The 26571-nt window shown below is 48.3% G+C and overlaps 1 protein-coding gene and 1 long non-coding RNA gene across 2 annotated transcripts in view; one reads left to right on the top strand and one right to left on the bottom strand.

Annotated features, from left to right (window-relative positions):
- LOC148149047 (uncharacterized) overlaps positions 1 to 6282 on the top strand; it is a 65004-nt gene extending 58722 nt beyond the window's left edge. Inside the window, exon 3 of the long non-coding RNA XR_015758534.1 lies at positions 6152 to 6282. This is a non-coding gene — a long non-coding RNA (uncharacterized LOC148149047). The remainder of the gene's footprint in view (positions 1 to 6151) is intronic.
- LOC148149046 (uncharacterized) overlaps positions 1 to 26571 on the bottom strand; it is a 186457-nt gene that overhangs the window by 27117 nt on the left and 132769 nt on the right. The gene's annotated exons all lie outside the window — the stretch shown is intronic.

Genomic DNA, 26571 nt, shown 5'->3' with positions numbered 1-26571 from the left:
CATCTCCCCTATACCTTCCACCCTTCACCTTAAATTTATGTCCCCTTGTAACACTCTGTTGTACCGAGGGAAAAAGTTTCTGACTGTCTACCCTATCTATTCCTCTGATCATCTTATAAACCTCTATCAAGTCACCCCTCATCCTTCGCCGTTCCAATGAGAAAAGGCCTAGCACTCTCAACCTATCCTCGTACGACCTATTCTCCATTCCAGGCAACATCCTGGTAAATCTCCTCTTCACCCTCTCCAAAGCTTCTACATCTTTCCTAAAATGAGGTGACCAGAACTGCACACGGTACTCCAAATGTGGCCTTACCAAGGTCCTGTACAGCTGTAACATCACTTCACGACTCTTGGGTTCAATCCCTCTGCTAATGAACGTTAATACACCATAGGTCTTCTTACAAACTCTATCCACCTGAGTGGCAACTTTCAAAGAGCTATGAACATAGACCCCAAGATCCCTCTGCTCCTCCACCTTACTAAGAACCCTACCGTTAACCCTGGATTCCGCATTCTTATTTGTCCTTCCAAAATGGACAACCTTACACTTGACAGGGTTGAACTCCATCTGCCACTCCTCAGCCCAGCTCTGCATCATATCTAAGTCCCTTTGCAGCCGACAACAGCCCTCCTCACTATCCACAACTCCACCAATCTTGGTATTGTCTGCAAATTTACTGACCCATCCTTCGACTCCCTCTTCCAAGTCATTAATAAAAATTACAAACAGCAGAGGACCCAGAACTGATCCCTGTGGAACTCCACTTGTAACTGGGCTCCAGGCTGAATATTTACCATCTACCATCACTCTCTGACTTCGATCGGTTAGCCAGTTTTCTATCCAACTGGCCAAATTTCCCACCAACCCATGCCTCCTGACTTTCCACATAAGCCTACCATGGGGAACCTTATCAAATGCCTTACTAAAATCCATGTACACTACATCCACTGCTCTATCCTCATTCACATGCTTGGTCACCTCCTCAAAGAATTCAATAAGACTTGTAAGGCAAGACCTACCCTTCACAAATCCGTGCTGGCTGTCCCTAATCAAGCAATGTCTTTCCAGATACTCATAAATCCTATCCCTCAGTATCCTTTCCATTACTTTGCCTACCACCGAAGTAAGACTAACTGGCCTGTAATTCCCGGGGTTATCCCTATTCCCTTTTTTGAACAGGGGTAAACATTCGCCACTCTCAAGTCCCCTGGTACCACCCCCATTGACAGTGAAGACGAAAAGATCATTGCCAACGGCTCTGCAATTTCCTCTCTTGCTTCCCACATAATCCTAGGATATATCCCGTCAGGCCCGGGGGACTTGTCTATCCTCAAGATGTTCAAAATGTCCAACACATCTTCCTTCCTAACAAGTATTTCCTCTAGCTTACCAGTCCTTTTCATACTCTCCTCTTCAACAATACGGTCCCTCTCATTTGTAAATACTGAAGAAAAGTACTCATTCAAGACCTCTCCTATCTCTTCCGACTCAATACACAGTCTCCCACTACTGTCCTTGATCGGACCTACCCTCATTCTCGTCATTCTCATGTTTCTCACATACACATAAAAGGCCTGAGGTTATCCTTGATCCTACCTGCCAAAGATTTTTCATGCCCTCTCTTAGCTCTCCTAATCCCTTTCTTCAGCTCCCTCCTGGCTATCCTGTATCCCTCCAATGCTCTGTCTGAACCTTGTTTCCTCAACATTATGTAAGCCTCCTTCTTCCTCCTTACAAGACATTCAATCTCCCTCGTCAACCAAGGTTCCCTCACACGACCATCTCTTTCCTGTCTGACAAGTACATACATGCTGTGGTTCTGTTCGCCGAGCTGGAAGTTTTTGTTGCAAACGTTTTGTCCCCTGTCTAGGTGACATCCTCAGTGCTTGGGAGCCTCCTGTGAAGCGCTTCTGTGGTGTTTCCTCCGGCATTTATAGTGGCCTGTCCCTGCCACTTCCGGTTGTCAGTTTCAGCTGTCCGCTGTAGTGGCCGGTATATTGGGTCCAGGTCTATGTGTTTGTTGATGGAGTTTGTGGATGAGTGCCATGCTTCTAGGAATTCCCTGGCTGTTCTTTGTTTCGCTTGCCCTATAATGGTAGTGTTGTCCCAGTCGAATTCATGTTGCTTGTTGTCTGCGTGTCGTCATGCAGACGACAAGCAACATGAATTTGACTGGGACAACACTACCATTATAGGGCAAGCGAAACAAAGAACAGCCAGGGAATTCCTAGAAGCTTGGCACTCATCCACAAACTCCATCAACAAACACATAGACCTGGACCCAATATACCGGCCACTACAGCGGACAGCTGAAACTGACAACCGGAAGCGGCAGGGACAGGCCACTATAAATGCCGGAGGAAACACCACAGAAGCGCTTCACAGGAGGCTTCCAAGGACTGAGGATGTCACCTAGACAGGGGACGAAACGTTTGCAAAAAAAACTTCCAGCTCGGCGAACAGAACCACAGCAACGAGCACCCGAGCTACAAATCTTCTCACAAACTTTGAGGTACATACATATCAAGGACACGTCGTATCTGTTCCTTGAAAAAGTTCCACATTTCAACGACATCCTTCCCTGACAGCCTGTGCTCCCAATTTATGCTCCTCAGATCCTGTCTTGCAGCATCGTATTTATCCTTCCCCCAATTGTAAAACCTGCCCTATTGCACACACCTATCTCTCTCCATAACCAAGGTGAAAGTTACAGAATTGTGGTCACCATCACCAAAATGCTCACCCACTAACAAGCCCATCACTTGTCCCGGTTTGTTACCAAGTATCAAATCCAATATTGCTTCCCCTCTGGTCAGACAATCTACATACTGAGTTAGAAAAGCTTCCTGGACACACTGCACAAACACCACCCCATCCAATCTACTTGATCTAAAGAGCTTCCAATCAATATTTGGGAAGTTGAAATCGCCCATGACTACTACCCTGTGGCTTCTGCACCTTTCCAAAATCTGTTTCCCAATCTATTTCTCCACATCTCTGCTTCTATTGGGGGGCCTATAGTAAACACCCAACAAGGTGACTGCACCTTTCCTATTTCTGACTTCAGCCCATACTACCTCCAAAGGCAGATCGAACTGCCTTTCTGCAGCCGTTATACCATTTCTAATTAGCAACGCCACCCCCCTCCTTTTTTACCACCCCCCCTAATCTTACTGAAACATCTGTAACCAGGAACCTCCAACAACCATTCCTGTCCCTCTTCTATCCAGGTTTCCGTGATGGCCACAACATGGTAGTCCCAAGTACCGATCCACGCCTTAAGTTCACCCATCTTATTTCTGATACTCCTTGTGTTGCAGTATACACACTTGAGCCCATCTCTGTGTCCGCAAGTATTCCCTGTCACTGCTACCTTCTCCACAGCCTCCCTACATTCTTGGACATCCTGACAAACAGCTAACCTACTTGCTGGACTACAAGTCCTGATCCCATCCCCCTGCCAAATTAGTTTAAATCCCCCTGAAGAGTGCTAGCAAACCTACCTCCCAGGATATTGGTGCCCTTCTGGTTCAGGTGCAACCTGTCCTGCTAGTACAGGTCCCACCTTCCCCAGACTGCAGTCCAATTGTCCAAATACCTGAAGCCCTCCCTCCTAGACCATCCTTGCAGCCATGTGTTCAACTACACTCTCTCCCTATTCCTTGCCTCACTGTCACGTGGCACCGGCAACAACCCAGAGATGACGACTCTGTCCGTCCTAGCTTTTAGCTTCCAGCCTAACTCTCTGAGCTCCTGAATGACCTCCCCACCCCTCTTCCTACCTATGTCATTGGTGCCAATGTGCACCACAACTTCTGGCTGCACACCCTCCCCCCTTAAGGATTCTGAAGACACGGTCCGAGACGACTCGGACCCTGGCACCAGGGAGGCAACAAACCATCCGAGAATCTCGCCCATGTCCACAGATCCGCCTGTCTGTCCCTCTAACTATAGAGTCTCCTATAACTAGCGCTCTCCACCTCTCCCCCTTTCTCTTCTGGGCCTCAGAGCCGGACCTCGTGCCAGAGACCCGGTCACTGCAGCTTACTCCTGCTAGGCCGTCCCCCCCATCAGTATCCAAAGCGGTATACTTATTGTTGAGGGGAACAACCACAGGGGATCCCTGCACTGCCTGCTTCCTCCCCTTCCCATCTCTAACTGTTACCCAGCTACTTCTGTTCTCTGGCATAACTATGTCCCTGTAGCTTCTTTTGCCTCTTTCTTCAGGAAAATTGGAATCACCATCCAGCTAGTGCAACTTTAAACTGTCATGAAGGCACAGTGCCAATGTTACTGGGTTAGTGATGCAGAAGCCTTGTTAATGCTTTGGGGGCATAGGTTCAAAACATTTGGAAACTGTTGGAAATTAAATCCATTTAATTGCTTATAAAACGTGGAATTGATATACTCTCTCAGTAACGGGGACCAGAACCCATCATCAATTATTTTTGAAACACTAAATCCTTGAGGGGAGGAAATCTGCCATTTGCAGTTTTTTAATCTCCAAACTCTACCAATGATATAATTCCACATTTCAATCCTCACTCACGAAAAATATACATATCACACCTAAATTTCCCAAAGTCATTTCATCATCACACAACTTTAAATGATATGATAACAGATAATAATCATAAAGTACATACTTATAGTCAATACTTGTGAAGGTGTAATGATTTGACTGGATATTATAATCATGTGAGCATGTAACAATTTGATTAGATATTGTAACCATACGTGCAGATTTGAATATGATTGGATAATATAATCACATGTGCTAACGTGGAATATAGAGTCTAATGGATATTGGAAAGAGATAATAGAGAAATATCGAGTGTTTTTAATGGAAAACTGTTATCTGTAAAAAGTAGTATAAAACCATTGTTTGTAGTAAACTGGAGAGTTGTGTGCCATCTTTGATAGGTCCATCTCCATGCATGTAGGAATAAATCCTTAGACAAAAGAAACCTAAGCCTCATTTTGGTTTTTAAGGGAATAAAGGATTAAACAATCTTCCTTTTCAGGCAGTTGGCCCATTTCCCTCAAACTGTGCAAGCAACCATATTTCTGAGTAAATATTTAATCCCTGTTTGCTGTTGGTCTGTATGAAATTCAACTCAGGAGGATCTCATTCCTTCATTTTTTTAGCACCATTTACTGCCTATGTCCTGACTGAGGTTAAAGAGGTGCTCTGATTCCTTTCTAGTCTCTCTCCTCCACTGGTCATAACAAACATTCCATTGAACCATTTTGATGGTATGGTCAATTATTGAAGTCTCAGGCTGTGCCTGGTTGAGTTTCAGAAACAAATCAATCCAATTTCCTTTATTAACAAAGAATAATTAATCTATTACAAAACAAAACTTACTCATAGAGACATGCCATGAGTATTGACAAAGTAAAAGTTTGGACTGTGCAGCGATATAATAACTTATATTCTAACATCCCAAACATAACATGAGGCACGTATGGCTTAACATGTCTGCATGGAGTCAGCTTCTGCCTCTATCCATCTTCTAACTCTAACTGACTGTGTCCCTGGAATTGTTCTTCAGTGACAATAGACCTATTTCAGTGACCTATTCAAAGCATTGCACTAAGCTCCACCTCTAATACTCAGCAGAATCAAATGTAGCGACTAGCTCTGGGATTCAAATGTGACCAAGTCTTGGAATGGTCACTTTGTTGAATATCACAATTCACGCAGCTTGCTAACTCCTCCAGCACAAAATGTACACAAAATAATCTAAATTCATCACTTCTAATACAGATTTGATGAAGCCCAGTGGTTTTATTGTTTGATCATTTAACTTGCTGATTGAGTTTAACTGAGATTTTTAAAACAATAGTTATGTGATGGAAATGATTAAGGTTTGGGCACTGTTACTTCACTATATTTAGCCTTTGTATGCATCTGCCTGTGTGATTGAGACAGATGTCTGCATTAATAACCTTTCTTATGAATCAACCATTGCTAAAGTATTAATGGACTTGGGGAAGTTCAATTGGCATTGTGACTTTAAATCTGATGCATGAGATTCGATTAAAGTCTTAATCTATGCTATTTAAGCTTTTCATCTTAGAAACGTCTTCCTTCCAACTTGGTATTTAAGTAACATTTTGTATTTATTCTTTGTACCTGCTCAGCTATAACCTGCTCAGTGACGCCTAGATTGGGTTCCGCCAGGGCCACTCAGCTCCTGACTTTATTACAGCCTTGGTTCAAACATGGACAAAAGAGCTCAATTCCAGAGGGGAGGTGTGAGTGACAGCCCTTGACACCAAGGCTTTATTTGACCAAGTGTGGTATCAAGGACCCCTGACAAAACTGAAACCAATGGGTATCAGGGGACAAACTCTTCTGTGGTTTGTGTCATACCTGACACATAGAAAGATGGTCGTGGTTGTTGGAGGTCAGTCATCTCAGCTCCAGGACATCTCTGCAGGAGTTCCTCAGGGTAGTGTCATAGACTCAACCATACTGAGCTGCTTCATCACTGACTCTGCCTCCATCATAAGGTCAGAAGTGGGAATGTTCGCCGATGATTGTACAATGTTCAGCACCATTTGTGACTCCTCAGACACTGAAGCAGTCCATGTTCAAATCAATCAAAATCTGGACAATATCCAGACTTGATCTGACAAGTGACAAATACCGTACATGCCACACAAATGCCAATGTCCATCAGCAATAAGAGACTATCTAAATGCCCCCCCTTGACATTCATCACTGAATTCCCCACAATCAACATCCTGGAAGTTATCATTGATCAGAAACTCAACTGGACTCACCACAAAAACATAGTGGCTACAAGAGCAAGTCAGAGGCTTGGAATGCTATGGCGAATAATTCGCCTCCTGACTCCCGAAAGCGTGTCCACCAACTACAAGACACAAGTCAGAAATATGATGGAATACTCCCCACTTGCCTGAATGAATGCAGCCCCAACAACACTCAAGAAGCTTGACACCATCCAGGACAAAGCAACCCACTTGATTGGCACCACATCTACAAATATCCATTTCCTCCAGCACCGACGCTCAGTACAGCAGTGTGTTAATCTACAAGATGCACTGCAGAAATTCACCAAGGATCCTCAGACAGCACCTTTCAAACCCATGACCACTTCTATCTCGAAGGACAAGGGCAGCAGATATATGGGAACATCACCATCTTTGTTGCTGGGTCAAAATCCTGGAATTCCCTCCCCAAGGGCATTGTGAGTCAACCCACAGCAGATGGACTGCAGCACATAACTACCTTCTCAAGGGACGGGCAATAAACACTGGCCTAGCCACATCCCGCACCCCACATCCCACAAAACTGAATTTTTAAAAAAAACCTGTTTGCTAAACATGAAATATTGTTGAACTCCAGTACTGTTTACTGTGGGTCAGATTTCTGGAACTACTTTCCTAACATCACTGTCGGTGTAACTGCACCAGATGGGCTGTAGCAGTTCAAGAGGGCAATTATAGATTGGTAATAAATGCTGGTCCAGCCAGAAACGCCCACATCTCGTGAAAGAATTTTTTTTGAAAACCTGTCAGCTGAGTGCCACCCTGAGGACCTCCATCTGTGCTGCGGCCATCCTATGATTGTACAATTGGTGTTCTTGCATTGCACATCCTCCATCTCACTGATGCTTCACCACAATGTCCTTTGTGCACAGGTTCCTTGCCTTGGGGTTTAAGATTCTAAATAATTATGCTCACAGTTTTGCTAAAAAATATGGAACACAGGCAAGTTTTGTAAGTACACTTTCCAAATGTCTCCACATAAGGGTCACTGGAAATGTTGCAATCATGAGCCAAGCATTTATTTATGGAATAACATGTAACAAAATTATCGACAGGTTCTTTATAAACACCTTCTTCATCATTTTTCATTTTCTTGCTAGCATCTTCCAAACCCAGTGATGTGTGCTAAAGAGAAGGACAAGGGCAGTGGGCGCATGGGGAGCACCATTGTCTCCCAATCAGGTACTGCCCTGGCATGAACCAATACATAAAATTCCAAGTAGGTTCTGTCTAACAACACCTCAGAAGTACCATCACTGTGTGGGCTGTAGCATTACCTTCATTATGTGAACTATAGTGTTATCATCACTATATAGACTGTAGCATTAGCATCATTATGTGGATTATAACATTAGCATCACTCTGTGGATTGTGACATTAGCATGACTATGTGGACTGTAGTGTTACCATAACTATGTGGACTGTAGTGTTACCATAACTATGTGGACTGCAGCATTACCATCACTATGTGGACTGTAGTGTTACCATCACTCTGTGGACCGTAGTGTTACCATCACTATGTGCACTGTAACATTACCATCACTATGTGGCTGATAACATTAGCATCACTATGTGGACTGTAACGTTACTATCACTATGTGGGATGTAGTATTACCATCACAGTCTCAAGGCCAACTAAGGATGAGCATTAAATCCTGGTCTTGCCTGTGATTGCAAGAATTAATTTTGTTTAAAAGAAAATGCAATTTTAGTAAGTTAGTCCCTGTAAAACACAGAGGAAAATCACTCCCTGGTATATTGGAAATGATGTCTCTTTCAGAAATATTATTGATAAAGCGGACAACAAAGTAAACAAAAACTCAGTTCTGAGAAAGGATCAACTCTGGTTCCTCTCCACAGACACTGCCAGACCTGCTGAACTCTTCCAGCAAATGTTGTTTTTGTTTCTGATTTCCAGCATGCACAGTTCTTTCGGTTTTTAAACAAAAAGTCAGTCTCTTCAAGGCTGAGTTAGATCATAAAGGGAGTCAAAGTTTATAGTGAGGGATCTGATGGGAAACTGGAGCTGAGACCATGAACAGGTTAGCTGATCAAACAGCGGAATAGCTCGATGGACCTACTCCTGCACCTAAGGAGGACCTGACACAGACACTGGGGTCCCAGCGGTGTTCCTGGCGTGAGCCTCTGGCTTTCCATGCAATCCTAGCATGGAAGCCTCACTCCTCATACAGGGACCCCACTCCTCGCACAGAGACCCCACTCCCAGCACTGAGGCCTCACTCCTCGCACAGAGTCCCCATTCCCAGTACTGAGGCCCCACTCCCAGCACAGAGGCAACGCTCCCAGCACAGAGGCCCCACTCCCAGCACAGAGGCCCCACTCCTCGCACAGAGTCCCCACTCCTCACACACAGGCCTCACTCCTCGCACAGAGGCCCCACTCCCAGCACAGGCCCCCACTCCTGGAACAGAGGCCCCACTCCCAGCACAGGGACCCCCACCTTCAGCACTGAGGCCCCATTCCCAGCACTGAGGCCCCACTCCCAGCACAGAGGCCCAGCACAGGGGCCCCACTTCTAGCACAGAGTCCCCACTCCTCGCACAGAGGCACCACTCCTCACCCAGAAGCACAGCACGGGGGCCCCACTCTAGATTAGATTAGATTACTTACAGTGTTGGAACAGGCCCTTCAGCCCAACAAGTCCACACCGCCCCGCCGAAGGGCAACCCAACCATACATCTACCCCTTACCTAACACGATGGGCAATTTAGCATGGCCAATTCACCTGACCTGCACATCTTTGGACTGTGGGAGGAAACCGGAGCACCTGGAGGAAACCCACACAGACATGGGGAGAATGTGCTAACTCCACACAGTCAGTCGCCTGAAGCGGGAATTGAACCCGGGTCTCTGGCGCTGTGAGGCAGCAGTGCTAACCACTGTGCCACCGTGCTGCCCACAAATCACTCCTCGCACCGATGCACCCCTCCCAGCACAGAGGCACCATTCCTCACACAGAGGCCCAGTACAGGGTCCCCACTCCTCGCACACATGCCCCACTCCCAGCACAGAGTCCCCACTCCTCACCCAGGGTCCCCATTTCCAGCACACAGGCCCCACTCCCAGCACAGGGACCCCACTCCCAGCACACAGGCCCCACTCCCATCACAGAGGCACCACTCCCAGCACACAGGCCCCACTCCCAGCACAGAGGCACTACTCCCAGCACAGAGGCCCCACTCCCAGCACAGAGACCCCACTCCTAGCACAGAGGCACCAGTCCCAGCACAGAGGTCCCACTCCTCACACGCAGTCCCCACTCACAGCACAGAGACCCCACTCCAGGCACAGAGGCATCACTCCCAGCACAGGGCCCCACTCCCAGCATGAGGCCCCACTCCTACAACAGAAACCCCACTCCCAGCACTGAGGCCCCACTCCCAGCACTGAGGCCCCACTCCTCGCACAGAGGCACCACTCCTCACCCAGAAGCCCAGCACGGGGGCCCCACTCTAGATTAGATTAGATTACTTACAGTGTTGGAACAGGCCTTCGGCCCAACAAGTCCACACCGCCCCGCCGAAGGGCAACCCATCCATACATCTACCCCTTACCTAACACTATGGGCAATTTAGCATGGCCAATTCACCTGACCTGCACATCTTTGGACTGTGGGAGGAAACCGGAGCACCTGGAGGAAACCCACACAGACACGGGGAGAATGTGCAAACTCCACACAGTCAGTCGCCTGAAGCGGGAATTGAACCCGGGTCTCTGGCGCTGTGAGGCAGCAGTGCTAACACTGTGCCACCGTGCTGCCCACAAATCACTCCTCGCACCGATGCACCCCTCCCAGCACAGAGGCACCATTCCTCACACAGAGGCCCAGTACAGGGTCCCCACTCCTCGCACACAGGCCCCACTCACAGCACAGAGTCCCCACTCCTCACCCAGGGTCCCCATTCCCAGCACACAGGCCCCACTCCCAGCACAGGGACCCCACTCACAGCACACAGGCCCCACTCCCATCACAGAGGCACCACTCCCAGCACACAGGCCCCACTCCCAGCACAGAGGCACCACTCCCAGCACAGAGGCCCCACTCCCAGCACAGAGACCCCACTCCTAGCACAGAGGCACCACTCCCAGCAAAGAGGTCCCACTCCTCGCACGCAGTCCCCACTCACAGCACAGGACCCCACTCCAGGCACAGAGGCATCACTCCCAGCACAGGGCCCCACTCCCAGCATGAGGCCCCACTCCTACAACAGAAACCCAACTCCCAGCACTGAGGCCCCACTCCTAGCACAGAGGCCCCATTCCCAGTACTGAGGCCCCACTCCCAGCACAGAGGCCCCACTCCTCGCACAGAGTCCCCACTCCTCACACACAGGCTTCACTCCTTGCACAGAGGCCCCACTCCCAGCACAGGCCCCCACTCCTGGAACAGAGCCCCCACTCCCAGCACAAGGACCCCCACCTCCACCACTGAGGCCCCATTCCCAGCACTGAGGCCCCACTCCCAGCACAGAGGCCCAGCACAGGGGCCCCACTTCTAGCACAGAGTCCCTACTCCTCGCACAGAGGCCCCACTCCTCACACAGAAGCACAGCACGGGGGCCCCACTCCTCGCACAGAGTCCCCACTCCTCGCACAGAGGCACCACTCCTCACCCAGAAGCACAGCACGGGGCCCCACTCTAGATTAGATTAGATTACTTACGGTGTTGGAACAGGCCCTTCGGCCCAACAAGTCCACACCGCCCCAACGAAGGGCATCCCATCCATACATCTACCCCTTACCTAACACTATGGGCAATTTAGCATGGCCAATTCACCTGACCTGCATATCTTTGGACTGTGGGAGGAAACCGGAGCCCCTGGAGGAAACCCACACAGACATTGGGAGAATGTGCAAACTCCACACAGTCAGTCGCCTGAAGTGGGAATTGAACCCGGGTCTCTGGCGCTGTGAGGCAGCAGTGCTAACCACTGTGCCACCGTGCTGCCCACAAATCACTCCTCGCACCGATGCACCCCTCCCAGCACAGAGGCACCATTCCTCACACAGAGGCCCAGTATAGGGTCCCCACTCCTCGCACACATGCCCCACTCCCAGCACAGAGTCCCCACTCCTCACCCAGGGTCCCCATTCCCAGCACACAGGCCCCACTCCCAGCACAGGGACCCCACTCCCAGCACACAGGCCCCACTCCCATCACAGAGGCACCACTCCCAGCACACAGGCCCCACTCCCAGCACAGAGGCACCACTCCCACCACAGAGGCCCCACTCCCAGCACAGAGACCCCACTCCTAGCACAGAGGCACCAGTCCCAGCACAGAGGTCCCACTCCTCACACGCAGTCCCCACTCACAGCACAGAGACCCCACTCCAGGCACAGAGGCATCACTCCCAGCACAGGGCCCCACTCCCAGCATGAGGCCCCACTCCTACAACAGAAACCCCACTCCCAGCACTGAGGCCCCACTCCCAGCACTGAGGCCCCACTCCCAGCACTGAGGCACCACTCCTCACCCAGAAGCCCAGCACGGGGGCCCCACTCTAGATTAGATTAGATTACTTACAGTGTTGGAACAGGCCTTCGGCCCAACAAGTCCACACCGCCCCGCCGAAGGGCAACCCATCCATACATCTACCCCTTACCTAACACGATGGGCAATTTAGCATGGCCAATTCACCTGACCTGCACATCTTTGGACTGGGGGAGGAAACCGGAGCACCTGGAGGAAACCCACACAGACACGGGGAGAATGTGCAAACTCCACACAGTCAGTCGCCTGAAGCGGGAATTGAACCCGGGTCTCTGGCGCTGTGAGGCAGCAGTGCTAACCACTGTTCCACCGTGCTGCCCACAAATCACTCCTCGCACCGATGCACCCCTCCCAGCACAGAGGCACCATTCCTCACACAGAGGCCCAGTACAGGGTCCCCACTCCTCGCACACAGGCCCCACTCACAGCACAGAGTCCCCACTCCTCACCCAGGGTCCCCATTCCCAGCACACAGGCCCCACTCCCAGCACAGGGACCCCACTCACAGCACACAGGCCCCACTCCCAGCACAGAGGCACCACTCCCAGCACAGAGGCCCCACTCCCAGCACAGAGACCCCACTCCTAGCACAGAGGCACCACTCCCAGCACAGAGGTCCCACTCCTCGCACGCAGTCCCCACTCACAGCACAGAGACCCCACTCCAGGCACAGAGGCATCACTCCCAGCACAGAGTCCCCACTCCTCACACACAGGCTTCACTCCTTGCACAGAAACCCCACTCCCAGCACTGAGGCCCCACTCCTAGCACAGAGGCCCCATTCCCAGTACTGAGGCCCCACTCCCACCACCGATGCACCCCTCCCAGCACAGAGGCACCATTCCTCACACAGAGGCCCAGTACAGGGTCCCCACTCCTCGCACACAGGCCCCACTCACAGCACAGAGTCCCCACTCCTCACCCAGGGTCCCCATTCCCAGCACACAGGCCCCACTCCCAGCACAGGGACCCCACTCACAGCACACAGGCCCCACTCCCATCACAGAGGCACCACTCCCAGCACACAGGCCCCACTCCCAGCACAGAGGCACCACTCCCAGCACAGAGGCCCCACTCCCAGCACAGAGACCCCACTCCTAGCACAGAGGCACCACTCCCAGCACAGAGGTCCCACTCCTCGCACGCAGTCCCCACTCACAGCACAGAGACCCCACTCCAGGCACAGAGGCATCACTCCCAGCACAGGGCCCCACTCCCAGCATGAGGCCCCACTCCTACAACAGAAACCCCACTCCCAGCACTGAGGCCCCACTCCTAGCACAGAGGCCCCATTCCCAGTACTGAGGCCCCACTCCCACCACAGAGGCACCGCTCCCAGCACAGAGTCCCCACTCCTCACACACAGGCTTCACCCCTTGCACAGAGGCCCCACTCCCAGCACAGGCCCCCACTCCTGGAACAGAGCCCCACTCCCAGCACAGGGACCCCCACCTCCAGCACTGAGGCCCCACTCCTCGCACAGAGGCACCACTCCTCACCCAGAAGCACAGCCCGGGGCCCCACTCTAGATTAGATTAGATTACTTACAGTGATGGAACAGGCCCTTCGGCCCAACAAGCCCACACCGCCCCACCGAAGGGCATCCCATCCATACATCTACCCCTTACCTAACACTATGGGCAATTTAGCATGGCCAATTCACCTGACCTGCATATCTTTGGACTGTGGGAGGAAACTGGAGCACCTGGAGGAAACCCACACAGACACGGGGAGAATGTGCAAACTCCACACAGTCAGTCGCCTGAAGCGGGAATTGAACCCGGGTCTCTGGCGCTGTGAGGCAGCAGTGCTAACCACTGTGCCACCGTGCTGCCCACAAATCACTCCTCGCACCGATGCACCCCTCCCAGCACAGAGGCACCATTCCTCACACAGAGGCCCAGTATAGGGTCCCCACTCCTCGCACACAGGCCCCACTCCCAGCACAGAGTCCCCACTCCTCACCCAGGGTCCACATTCCCAGCACACATGCCCCATTCCCAGCACAGGGACCCCACTCACAGCACACAGGCCCCACTCCCATCACAGAGGCAACACTCCCAGCACAGAGGCCCCACTCCCAGCACAGAGGCCCTACTCCCAGCACAGAGGCCCCACTCCCAGCACAGAGGCCCTACTCCCAGCACAGAGACCCCACTCCTAGCACAGAGGCACCACTCCCAGCACAGAGGTCCCACTCCTCGCACGCAGTCCCCACTCACAGCACAGAGACCCCACTCCAGGCACAGAGGCATCACTCCCAGTACAGGGGCCCCACTCCTCACCTAGAGTCCCCACTCCTCGCACACAGGCCTCACTCCTCGCACAGAGGCTCCACTCCCAGCACAGAGGCCCCACTCCTCGCAGAGAGTCCCCACTCCCAGCATACAGACCCCACCCCCAGCACAGGGGCCCCACATCTAGCACAGAGGCCCTATTCCAAGCACAGAGGCCCCACCCCCAGCACAGGGCCCCACTCCTCGCACAGGGACCCACTCCTTGCACAGAGGCCCCACTCCCAGCACAGGGCCCCACTCCCAGCATGAGGACCCACTCCTAGAACAGAGGCCCCACTCCCAGTACAGGGACCCCCACTCCCAGCACTGAGGCCCCACACCTAGCACAGATGCCCCACTCCTTGCACAGAGTCCCCACTCCTCACATACAGGCCTCACTCCTCGCACAGAGGCCCCACTCCTCACACAGAGGCCCCACTCCCAGCACAGGGCCCCACTCCCAGCACAGGCCCCCACTCCTAGCACAGAGGCCCCACTCCCAGCACAGGGACCCCCACTTCCAGCACTGAGGCCCCACTCCTAGCACAGAGGCCCCACTCCTAGCACAGAGGCCCCACTCCCAGCACAGAGGCCCCATTCCTAGCACTGGGCCCCAGTCCAAGCACTGGGGCCCCACTCCCAGCGCAGAGGCCCCACTCCTCGCACAGAGGCCCCACTCTCAGCACACAGACCCCAATCCAAGCACAGGGTCCCCACATCTAGCACAGAGGCCCTATTCCGAGCATAGAGGCCCCACTCCCAGCACAGGGCCCCACTCCTAGAACAGAGGCCCCACTCCTTGCACAGGGACCCACTCTCAGCACTGAGGCCCAACTCCCAGCACAGAGGCCCCACTCCCAGCACAGGGACCCCACTCCCACACAAAGGCCCCACTCCCAGCACAGAGGTCCCACTCCCAGCACAGAGTCCCCACTCCCAGCACAGAGACCCCACTCCTAGCACAGAGGCACCACTTGCAGCACAGGGGTCCCACTCCTCGCACAGAGTCCCCCCTCCTCGCACACAGGTCTCACTCCTTGCACAGCGTCCCCACTCCCAGCACAGAGACCCCACTCCCAGCACAGGGGCCCCACTTCTAGCACAGAGGCCCTATTCCGAGTACTGAGGCCCCACTCCTAGCACAGAGGCCCCACTCCTAGAACAGAGGCCCCACTCCTCACCTAGAGGCCCCACTCCCAGCACAGGGCCCCACTCCTAGCACAGAGGCCCCACACCTAGAACAGAGGCCCCACTCCTCGCACGAGGCCCCACTCCCAGCATAGAGGCCCTGCCCTCGACCCAAGCACCTCATAGAGCTCCAGACCCTGGAATATACCGGGCCCTAATTTCCTATGTTCCTTTTATGAGCTTTTGCAACATTTGGCTTTCATTGTCTTGTGACTGGACTTTGCTGTTACAATAGTAAAATTGTAGGCATTGAAAGCTAGTTCATTAAAGAAAAACAAATGGGAGGAAGTTATATGTGATTTTAATAAAAGGAAATGGCTACATATTTATGAAGGTATATTGCTCAAATTCTGGTAAATGGATAATTGCAAGAAATTATTTCCAGGAAAGAATATTCCAACTCTGCCCAAACCTTACTAAATGGAAATTATTTCCCAATATGTTAAGTCCTAAGTAGCAGAGTCTTAGTGACTAATGGAGCAGTCAATGTCTTTGTGTCTCTTAAAATCTCTTGGAGCTGTCATTAGAGAGAGTTTCCTCTTCTTCTGTTGTTGCATAGTGAAAGAAATAAATGCATTTGGACTAACCTACCATTGTCTCGGGTGAGGAGTGAATGAGTTGTCAAGCTGTAAAAGTACTAAACGTTGTCTGATAACATAATGGAAATCTCAGGGTGGCACTACGGCAGAAGGAAAATAAATATGTCATGCACACAATTTCATACAAACCTTTTAGAACTTCCAAATACATCTCCACTGGTTATTACTTGTTACATGCAAATATATGCCGTAAAGTACTTATCTCTGCCCGCGATTAATGCCCTGAGACAGTGCTCAGGTTTTCTGATGTTTCACATCACTAAGCAACTGGGACAAGATTTATTAAGGAATAAATACATTTGTTTAATATATGGGAGTTAATAAATGTTTTTGAGCTCTCCTTTGCAGGCTAGGGAGTATTGAGGAAATACTCAAACGCTGGAGATTATATAGGATGGGAGAATCAATCAGAAGATTGTTATTTTTAATGACATAGGTTGGATTAGAACATAGAACATAGCAAAGTACAGCACAGGACAGGCCCTTAGGCCCACGATGTTGTGCCAAGACTTAATCCTAATGTAAACTATAGTAACTTAACCTACACACCCCTCAACTCACTGCTATCCATGTGCATGTCCAGCAATCGCTTAAATGTCCCCAATGACTTCGCTTCCACCACCACAGCTGGCAACGCATTCCATGCATTCACAACTCTCTGCGTAAAGAACCTACTTCTGACATCTCCTCTATACCTTCCTCCTAATATCTTCAAACTATGACTTCTCATACCAGTCAATCCTGTCCTGGGGAAAAGTCTCTGGCTATTGACTCTATCTATTCCTCTCATTATTTTGTATACCTCGATCAGGTCTCCTCTCTTCCTCCTTCTCTGCAGAGAGAAAAGTGCGATCTCATTCAAACGTTCTTCATAAGGCAAGCCCTCCAGTCCAGGCAGCATCCTGGTAAACCTTCTTTGCACCCTCTCCACAGCCTCTGTATCTTTCCTATAGTAGGGCGACCAGAACTGGGCACAATATTCCAAGTGTGGTCTCACCAGGGACTTGTAGAGCTGCAGCAAAACCTCGCGGCTCTTAAACTCAATACCCCTGTTAATGAAAGCCAAAACACCATATGCTTTCTTAACATATGCCCCCAACCTGTGCTTTGGGTCAATAAGAGCTTTCAAAAAAAGATCACGTTCTGTCCGTTTACTTTTGGATTCATTTATGAAATGTGGACATTGCTGGTTGGGCCAACATTTATTGCCTGTGCCTAGATGGCCTTGAGAAGATCGTGGTGAACTGCCTACTATAGGAAGGATATAGGTCTCCCTACTATAGGAAGGATGTTGGGAAACTTGAAAGGGTTCAGAAAGGATTTACAAGGATGTTGCCAGCATTGGAGGGTTTGATCTATAGGGAGAGGCTGAATAGTCTGAGGCTGTTTTCCCTCCAGCGTCAGAGGCTGAGGGGTGACCTTATGGAGGTTTATAAAATCATGATGGGAATGGATAGGGTTAATAGCCAAAGTATTTTCCCTGGGCTGGGGGAGTCCAGAACTAGAGAGTATAGGTTTAAGGCAAGAGTGGAAAGATTTGAAAAGGACCTAAGGGGCAACGTTTTCACGCAGAGGGTGGTGCATGTATGGAATGAGGTGCCAGAGGAAGTGCTGGAGGCTGGGACAAATTCAACACTTAATAGGCCTCTGGATGGATATATGAACAGGAAGGGTTTATAAGGAGATAGGCCAAATGCTAGCAAATGGGACGAGATTAATTTAGGATATCTGGTCGGCATGGATGAGTTGGACCGAAGGATCTATTTCCATGTTGTGCAGCTCTATGACCGTATGACATGCAGTCCATGTACTATAGGTAGACCCACACTGCTGCAGTACAATGAAAGAATTCTAGGATTTTGCCCCAATGAAACTTAAGGAATGGTGATATGTTTACAAGTCAGGATGATGAGAGACTTGAAGTGGTGGTATTCCCGTATCTCTGCCGCCATGTTCAATGAGCTGGTCATAGGTTTGGAAGGTGTTTTCACAGGAACAGGGTCATTTCTGCTTCTCAAACGTAGCTATATTGTCCTGCCCTGAGCCCATATCTCTTGATTCTCTTTGAGTCCAAAATTCTATTGATCTCAACTTTGCATATACTCAACGTCTGCCCTCTGGAGTAGAGAATTCCAAAGAATTGTTGTCCTCTGATGGAGAATTTTCTTTCATCTCAGTTCTAAATGATCTGCATCTCATTCTGAAATTGTGCCCCTTTGTTCTGGACTCTATAGATCAGGGACACAGCCTCTTGACATGTACTGTATAAAGTTCACTACAATCCTCCATGTCAAGTCTGAAAGTTCAGTTTCACACACATTATGAACAGAACAGATTGCAACAAGTATTAAATAAATTCATTGTCAGTACCTCACTATACTTTGTTCAGGTAAACAGATCTTATCTTGACAATTTATGAAGTCAGAATAAAACACAGGATGGGTAAAATGCCTTTCTGTCTGTCAGGCCTGATGCTTAAATTGATTTTATTCATCACCTTTCCTTATTCAGTGCTAGCATTATGTCATTATTTGCTGATACGCTTAATTTATCAGGCAATTTCAAAATGTCCTCCCACTGCCATTGTCCAAATCTACAGGGAGTAAATGAAAATATTTCATGGGTTTGAAAGCATGTCGGGATATCCTGAGATCATGAAAGGTGCCACCTAAATGAAAGACTTTTCTTTGACTGAAGATGGTTTATTAAGTATCTGAAAATATGAAAATCTACTGCTGTGCTGAACTACAACGAGATAAGTGGTTTCTGCAGATTTGCACATCTCAAACTGCTAATAAGATCTGGAAATAACTTCATATGAAGGAGGAATTAAAGGATAATTAAACACTCCTGAACATACTTTATACTAGGAATAGGGAAACAATGAGGTGCAATGAAATAAAAATTGAAAGTGCTGAATAGATTCTGTGTCAGTGGAGAGAGAAACAGAGGTAATATTTTGAATTTGATACAACTCTCTGAAATGAAGAGGTGCAGTGATGCTGATGGAGCCATTACAATTTAACGTTGGACGCAAGCTGAGGTTCTTCAAAGCGGAATAGTTCTGTTAGGTTGATGATATGACTTACTTGATCCCAATTAATTAACATCAGATTGTCAGACTGTTTATGAATGAGTCTTCGATCTGACCTCTTCAGGTGATAGATAGCTGTTTGCCCTGTTCACTCAGCTCCCAGTTGCCAAGTGGAGAGCAATATGATATAATACTGGCATTGAAAGCAGTTCATAGAAGGTTCACTAGATTGATCCTGGATTTGGAGGAGCTGTCTTATGAAGAGAGGGTGAGTAGATTTGGCCTGCATTCATTGGAGTTTAGAAGAATGAGAGACCTTATTGAAACATATAAGATTCTCAGTAGACTTGCCAGGAAAGATGCAGAGAGGTAGTGTCCCCTTGTGGAAGAGTCTAGGACGAGCGGGCATAATCTCAGAGTGAGGGGTCGCAAATTTAAGACAGAGATATGAGGGATTTCTTCTCTCAGAATCTGTGGAATTCTTTACCACAGAAGGCTGTTGAGGATGTATTATTAATTATTTTCAAGGTTGAGATAGACAGATGTTTAGTCAATAAGGGGGGAGGCAAGAAAGTGGAGTTGAGGATTACTAGATCAGCCATGACACTGACTGATGGAACAGATTCAATGGGCTGAATGGACTTCAGTGCAAAAGGCTGTAAATTTTAAAAGGACGAGTAGAAGTCTAACTAATTGTTAGTGTTGCTAATTCACTAGTTTGTCTGTTATTTGTATTAGTTACGAAGGTTAACAATCATTAAAGGTAGTGGATGAGGTAACATATCCCAAAAGAGGGAGTGTATGCAACTAGGTGTCAATATGAGTCGGAATTTTCATATCCTCTCTGAATCAGCAAGCCTTGAATAGATTCTGTGTCAGTGGGGAGAGAAACAGAGGTAATATTTTGAATTTGATACAACTCTCTGAAATGAAGAGGTGCAGTGATGCTGATGGAGCCATTACAAACACTTCATTACAGAACTGAGAAAGCTCTGTTGTGTTCAATGAGACTGACAGCCCATTTCCCTTGGTGAGTACAGAGAGATGAACCCATTGCCTAGTTTTAATAAGAGTAACAGAGCAATAGAAATTTTTTTCCCCATTCTGCAATACCAAAAAGAGTTAGCATTTATCTTATTTTTGTTAGTGGTACTTCACTTCTGTGCATAAATGTTCTGTGACAATAACTAGAGTGATAGAGTCAAAACATCATTGAGTCTTATAGCATGGAAACAGATCCTTTGGTCCAACTTGTCCATGCTATCCCAATCTGACCTAGTCCCATTAGCCAGCATTAAGCCTGTATCCCTCTAAACCCTTCCTATTCATATACCTATCCAGATGCCTTTTAAATGTTGTAATTGTACCAGCCTCCACCACTTCCTCTGACAGCTCATTCCATACACGCACCACCCTCTGCGTGAGAAAGTTATCCCTCAGGTCCTTTTTGTATCTCACTTTAAACCTTTGCCTTCTAATTTTGGACTCCTCACCCGAGGAAAAAGACCCAGGCTATTTACCCTATCCAATTCTCCATGACTTTTAAACCTCTATAGGGTCACCCCTCAGCCTCTGACACTGGAGGAATAAAAAGCCCCAGCCTACTTAGCCTCTCCTTATAGTTCAAACCCTCCAGTTCCAGCAATATCCTTGTAAATCTTTTCTGTACCCTCTCAAGTTTAGCAACATCTTTACTACAGAAGGGTGAGCAGAATTGTTCACAGTATTCCAACAGTGGCCTCACTAATGTTCTATATAGCCTCAAAATAGACCTCCTAACTCGTCTATTCAATGTTACGACCAGTGAAGGCAAACATGCCAAACGCCTTCTTCACCACCCTGTTTATCTGCAACTCCATTTTCAAGGAGTGAAACACGTCCACCTTAGGTCTATGTCTGGTAACACTCCCCAGGCCTTACCATTAACTGTATGTCTCCTGCCCTGGTTTGCCTGACCAAAATACAGCACCTCACATCTATCTAAATTAAACTCCATCTGCTACTCCACAGTCCACTGGCTCATCTTAATCGAGGGCCCATTGTTCTCTGTGATAAATTTCTTCACTGTCCACCACACAATCAATTTTGGTGTCATCTGAAAGCTCACTAACCATACCTCCTATACTCACATCCAAATCATTTATATAAATGACGAAAGGCAGTAGACCCAGCACTGATCCTTGTGGCACACCGCAGGTCGCAGCCTCCAGTCTAAAAAACCACCCTCCACTAACATTCTCCGTCTCCTACCTTCAAGCCGATTTTGTATCCAATTAGTTCATTTCCCCAGATCCCATGTGATCTAACCTGACTAACCAGTCTATTATGCAGAATCTTGTTTTACGCTTTGCTGAAGTCCATATAGGCAACATTTACCACTCTGCTTTCATCAACTTGGTCTTGGTCAACTCTTTGAAAAACTCAATCAAGTTAGTGAGACACGAGTTCCCATGCACAAAACCATGATGATTATCCCTAATCAGTTTTTGCCTTTCCAAATGCATGCAAATCCTGCCCCTCAAAATCCTCTCAACAACCCACCCACCACTGCCATAAGTCTCAACAGTCTATATTTCCCTGGCTTTTCCTTACAGTCTTTCATAAGTAATGGTGACACATTAGCCAATCTCCAGTCTTCCAACACCTCACCCGTGGCTGTTGATGACACAAATATCTCAGCAAAGGGCCCAGCAATCATTTCCCTAGCTTCCCACAAAGTTCCGGGAAACACCTGGTCAGGTCTTTGGGATTTATCGACCTTTATGTGTTTTTAGGTCTCCAGCACCCCCTCTTCAGTAACATGAATTGCTTTGAAGGCATCATTATTTATTTTTCCAAGTTTCCGAGCTTCCATGTCCTTCTCCACAGTAAATATAGATGCAAAGTATTTGTTTAATATCTCAGCCATCTCCTGTGCTTCCACATATCCTCTCTCCAATTACTCTTTTGCCCTTAGTGTATTTATAGAATCAATTTGGATTCTTCTTAACTGTATTTGCCAAAGCTACTTCATGTCCCCTTTAGCCCTCCTGATTTTCCCCCTTGAGTATACCCCTATTCGCTAATACTCTTCTCGGGATTCACTCACCCACCTGTCTACACCTAATAAATGCCTCCTTTTTTCTTGACCAGAGCTTCAACTTCGGTAGTCATCCAGCATTCCCCACATCGACTAGCCTGGCCCTTCACACCAACAGGAACTGGCTTTGAACTCTCATTTTCTCATTCTTAAAGGCCTCACATTTCCCAACCATTCCTTTAGATTTTTTTTAGATTACTTACAGTGTGGAAACAGGCCCTTCGGTCCAACAAGTCCACACCGACCCGCCGAAGCTCAACCCACCCAGACCCATTCCCCTACATTTACCCCTTCGCCTAACACTACAGGCAATTTAGCATGGCCAATTCACCTGACCTGCACATTTTTGGACTGTGGGAGGAAACCGGAACACCTGAAGGAAACCCACGCAGACACGGGAAGAATGTGCAAAGTCCACACAGTCGGTCGCCTGAGGCGGGAATTGAACCGGGGTCTCTGGTGCTGTGAGGCAGCAGTGCTAACCACTATGCCACCATGCCACCCACAATCAACTTCAAAATTGGCCTTACTTCAATTTAGAACTTTTTGATCAGTTCTATCCTTTGCCATAACTATTTTCATACTAATAGAATTATGATCACTGGTCCCAATGTGCTCCCCCACTGGCACCTCAGCCCCTTGCTGTGCCTTATATCCTAACAGAAGGTCAAATATTGTTCCTTCTCTAGTAGCTACATCCACATATTGAATAAGAAAATGTTCTTGTACACACTGAATAAGCTCTTTCCCCATCCAATCCCTTAACACCATGAGAGTCCCAATCTATGTTTGGAAAGTTAAAATCCCCTACCATTACCATTGATTGGTTGTGCAGCTCCTCCGAGAATTAGATTAGAATCCCTACAGTATGGAAACAGGCCCTTCGGCCCAACAAGTGCACACTGAGCCTCTGAAGAGTAACCTACCCAGACCCATCCCTCTACCCCTGACTAATGTGCCTAACACAATGGGAAATTTAGCATGGCCAATTCACCTAACCAGCACATCTTTCGATTGTGGGAGGAAACTGGAGCACCCAGAGGGAACCCATACAGACACAGGGAGTAAGTGCAAATCCACACAGACAGTTACCCAAGGTGGGAATTGAACCCAGGTTCCTTGTGCTGTGAGATAGCAGTGCTAACCACTGAGCCACCATGCCACCCCACAGAATATAATAAAGTGTTGAACAAATATTAGTTCCATTTTTAATAAACCAAGATTTTCTTGTATGCTTTTCTACACTTTAAAATATGTGAAATGCTTATAGTTCAATATTTCAAAGAAGTAATGCTAGGGAGAGCAATGGTTAGAGTATTGCTCTTGCCCCATACAGCAGCACTCAGTTACACTGTTCAGAAAGCACCTCCTGCCTCAGATGAGTGTAGAATATCGCAAATCCCCCTCCCAGTTACACATCATCCTGAACTGGAACTATGCCATTGTTCCTAGTGTTGTTTTGTCAAAGTCTTTTGCGGGAGCAGCACGGTGGCTCAGTGGTTAGCACTGCTGCCGCAAGGGACCAGGGACCTGGGTTTGATTCCAGCCAGGGGCAACTGTCAGTGTGCAGTTTGCACAGTCTTCGGGTTTCCTCCCATAGCCCAAAGATGTGTAGGTTAAGTGGATTGGCCAAGGGAAACATGGGGTTACATGGATAGGATGGGGGGCTGGGTTTAGGTGGGATGCCCATCAGAGGGTTGGTGCAGACTCAATGGGCTGAATGGCCTCTTTATGCACTACAAGGCTTCTATGAATTCTATTCCATGAGAGATGGATGAAGGCAGTTAAAAGAATCCCAAATCATAAACCTAGAGATCTAATTTTTTAAATCTGATTTTCCTGGCATTAGTGCCAATGCCAAAATGGCCAATCCTATTTTGGTGCACTAGTGAACAGGCCTTCCAGTACCACGTTTGCCCACAGCCCTTCCACTTTTACTTTTTATCCTGTTCCTCTGCAGTATTTGGAAAGTGTGGAAAAGCACAGCAGATCAGGCAACGTCAGAGGAGTAGGAGAGTGAATGTTTCAGACATAAGCTCTTCATCACATTCCTGATGAAGGGCTTATGCCCAAAGCATCGACTCTCCTGCTCCTTGGATGCTGCCTGACCTGCTGTGCTTCTCCAGCACCTCAGTGCTTGATTCTGATCTCCAGCATCTGCAGTCCTCACTTTCTCTTGTCTGTGGTATTTGTTGAGCCCATCACTGAGTTAATACTCTTCTCCTTCCTTAAACTCACAAACACAAGGACTAAGTCTTCACTCTTGGATAAGATACTGTCCAGCTATAGAATGCTGGTTATTTCCAGAAATTAAAAACAGGAGTGATGCTTCCATGGTCACCCATCTATTTGACTGGACCTTAGTGTGGCCATCACATGGAAGCTGCTATCTATCACACTCTTTGCCTCCTGATTCTCTTCAGTGCTTCCAACTGCAGCTCCAACTAATCCAACACTTCCTGCAGGCACTTAACTGCTCCCTGATCTCCCACATCTGAGAGGAGGAGAATCTCACTCCACCAACTGACATCACTACCCCTTTAATAATGAGCAGACTTAGGGAGAAAAAAGGTCTTACTTTACTCATATCTTGTTACTGTTCGCCCTCACCAACGAAGCCCAGTGTTCACCTAACCTGGGCCTATTTTAAACAAGAGAGATGCTTCCAGCCCTCACTGAACCTTTGTTTATTCATTGCTGGGATTCTGGCTTGGCCAGTTTCTGTTGCCATCCCTAATGCCCTTGCAAAGGTGTGGTGAGCTGCCTTCTTGAACTAGTTCTGGTCACCCCATTAGGAGGAAGGATATTATTAAACTGGAGATGGATAAGTAAAGATTTAGCATGAATTTGCCAGGAATGGATAATCTGGGATATAAAAATAGACTGGGAGTTTGAGGAGTGACCTTATTGAGGTTTATATAATCATGAGGTTGTGGGCGGCACGGTGGCACAGTGGTTAGCACTGCTGCCTCACAGCGCTTGAGACCCGGGTTCAATTCCCGCCTCAGGCGACTGACTGTGTGGAGTTTGCACGTTCTCCCCGTGTCTGCGTGGGTTTCCTCCGGGTGCTCCGGTTTCCTCCCACAGTCCAAAAGATGTGCAGGGTCAGGTGAATTGGCCATGCTAAATTGCCCGTAGTGTTAGGTAAGGGGTAAATGTAGGGGTATGGGTGGGTTTCGCTTCGGCGGGTCGGTGTGGACTTGTTGGGCCGAAGGGCCTGTTTCCACACTGTAATGTAATCTAATCTAATGAGGGGCTTAGAAAAGGTGAATGACAGGCTCTTTGCCCTAAGGTGGGAGATTTCAAAACTAACTGGCATATTTCTAAGGTGAGAGGAGAAAGATTTAAAAAGGGCATGAGGGACAACTTTTTTACACAGAGAATAATTCATGTATGGAATGAACTTGCAGAGGAAGTGATGGATGCTGGTACCATTACAACATTTAAAAGACATTTGGATAAGTTCATAAATAGGAAAGATTTGGAGGGATGTAGGTCAAGCGCAGGCAGGAGGGATTAGTTTAGTTTGGGATTATGTTCAGCATGGATTGGTCAGACCGTAGGGTTAATTTCTGCGCTGTATGACTCAATGACTCTGGTCCTTGGGGGAGAGTGCAAATTCACTGTAAGTGCAATTTGGGAGGGAGATGCAGGACTTTTCTTTTAGTTTCCACTCTGCTGTCTTTTTCGAACTCTCAAAGTCGAAGTTGCTTCAAAATTTCTGAACCTAATTTTCAGGGGAGATAAAGCTCTGAGCAGTTTTGCACACATTTGAAAAATCCATTAGCACTTTTTGCTAACAGTCACACCACTTTCCTTTTATCTTTTTTTCTCCTTTAAAGATTGCGGAGGAGAGAGTTTTGAGGTGGAGCATATTTCTGCTCGTAGCGTAGCCTGTTTGGGCAAAGAGTTAAATCCTATTGTAAAACTCTGAATAAATCCGATGTGTTAATGCCAGATTCTTTATTGTGACTGCTGATGGTTTGAACAGTTATTTAAGGTTTATTAAGCCATATGGATTTAAATGACCACAACCCTCACTGGAGAGCCCTTTGGTTAATTGCCATCCAAAACA

This window comes from Chiloscyllium plagiosum, unplaced genomic scaffold, assembly GCF_037043375.1.
Source record: "Chiloscyllium plagiosum isolate Xiang-an unplaced genomic scaffold, Cpla_swu_hap1 HiC_scaffold_10, whole genome shotgun sequence".
Taxonomy (NCBI): Eukaryota; Metazoa; Chordata; class Chondrichthyes; order Orectolobiformes; family Hemiscylliidae; genus Chiloscyllium; species Chiloscyllium plagiosum.
Note: the sequence above shows the minus strand (reverse complement) of the source record. Positions and strands in the feature narration are given on the sequence as shown.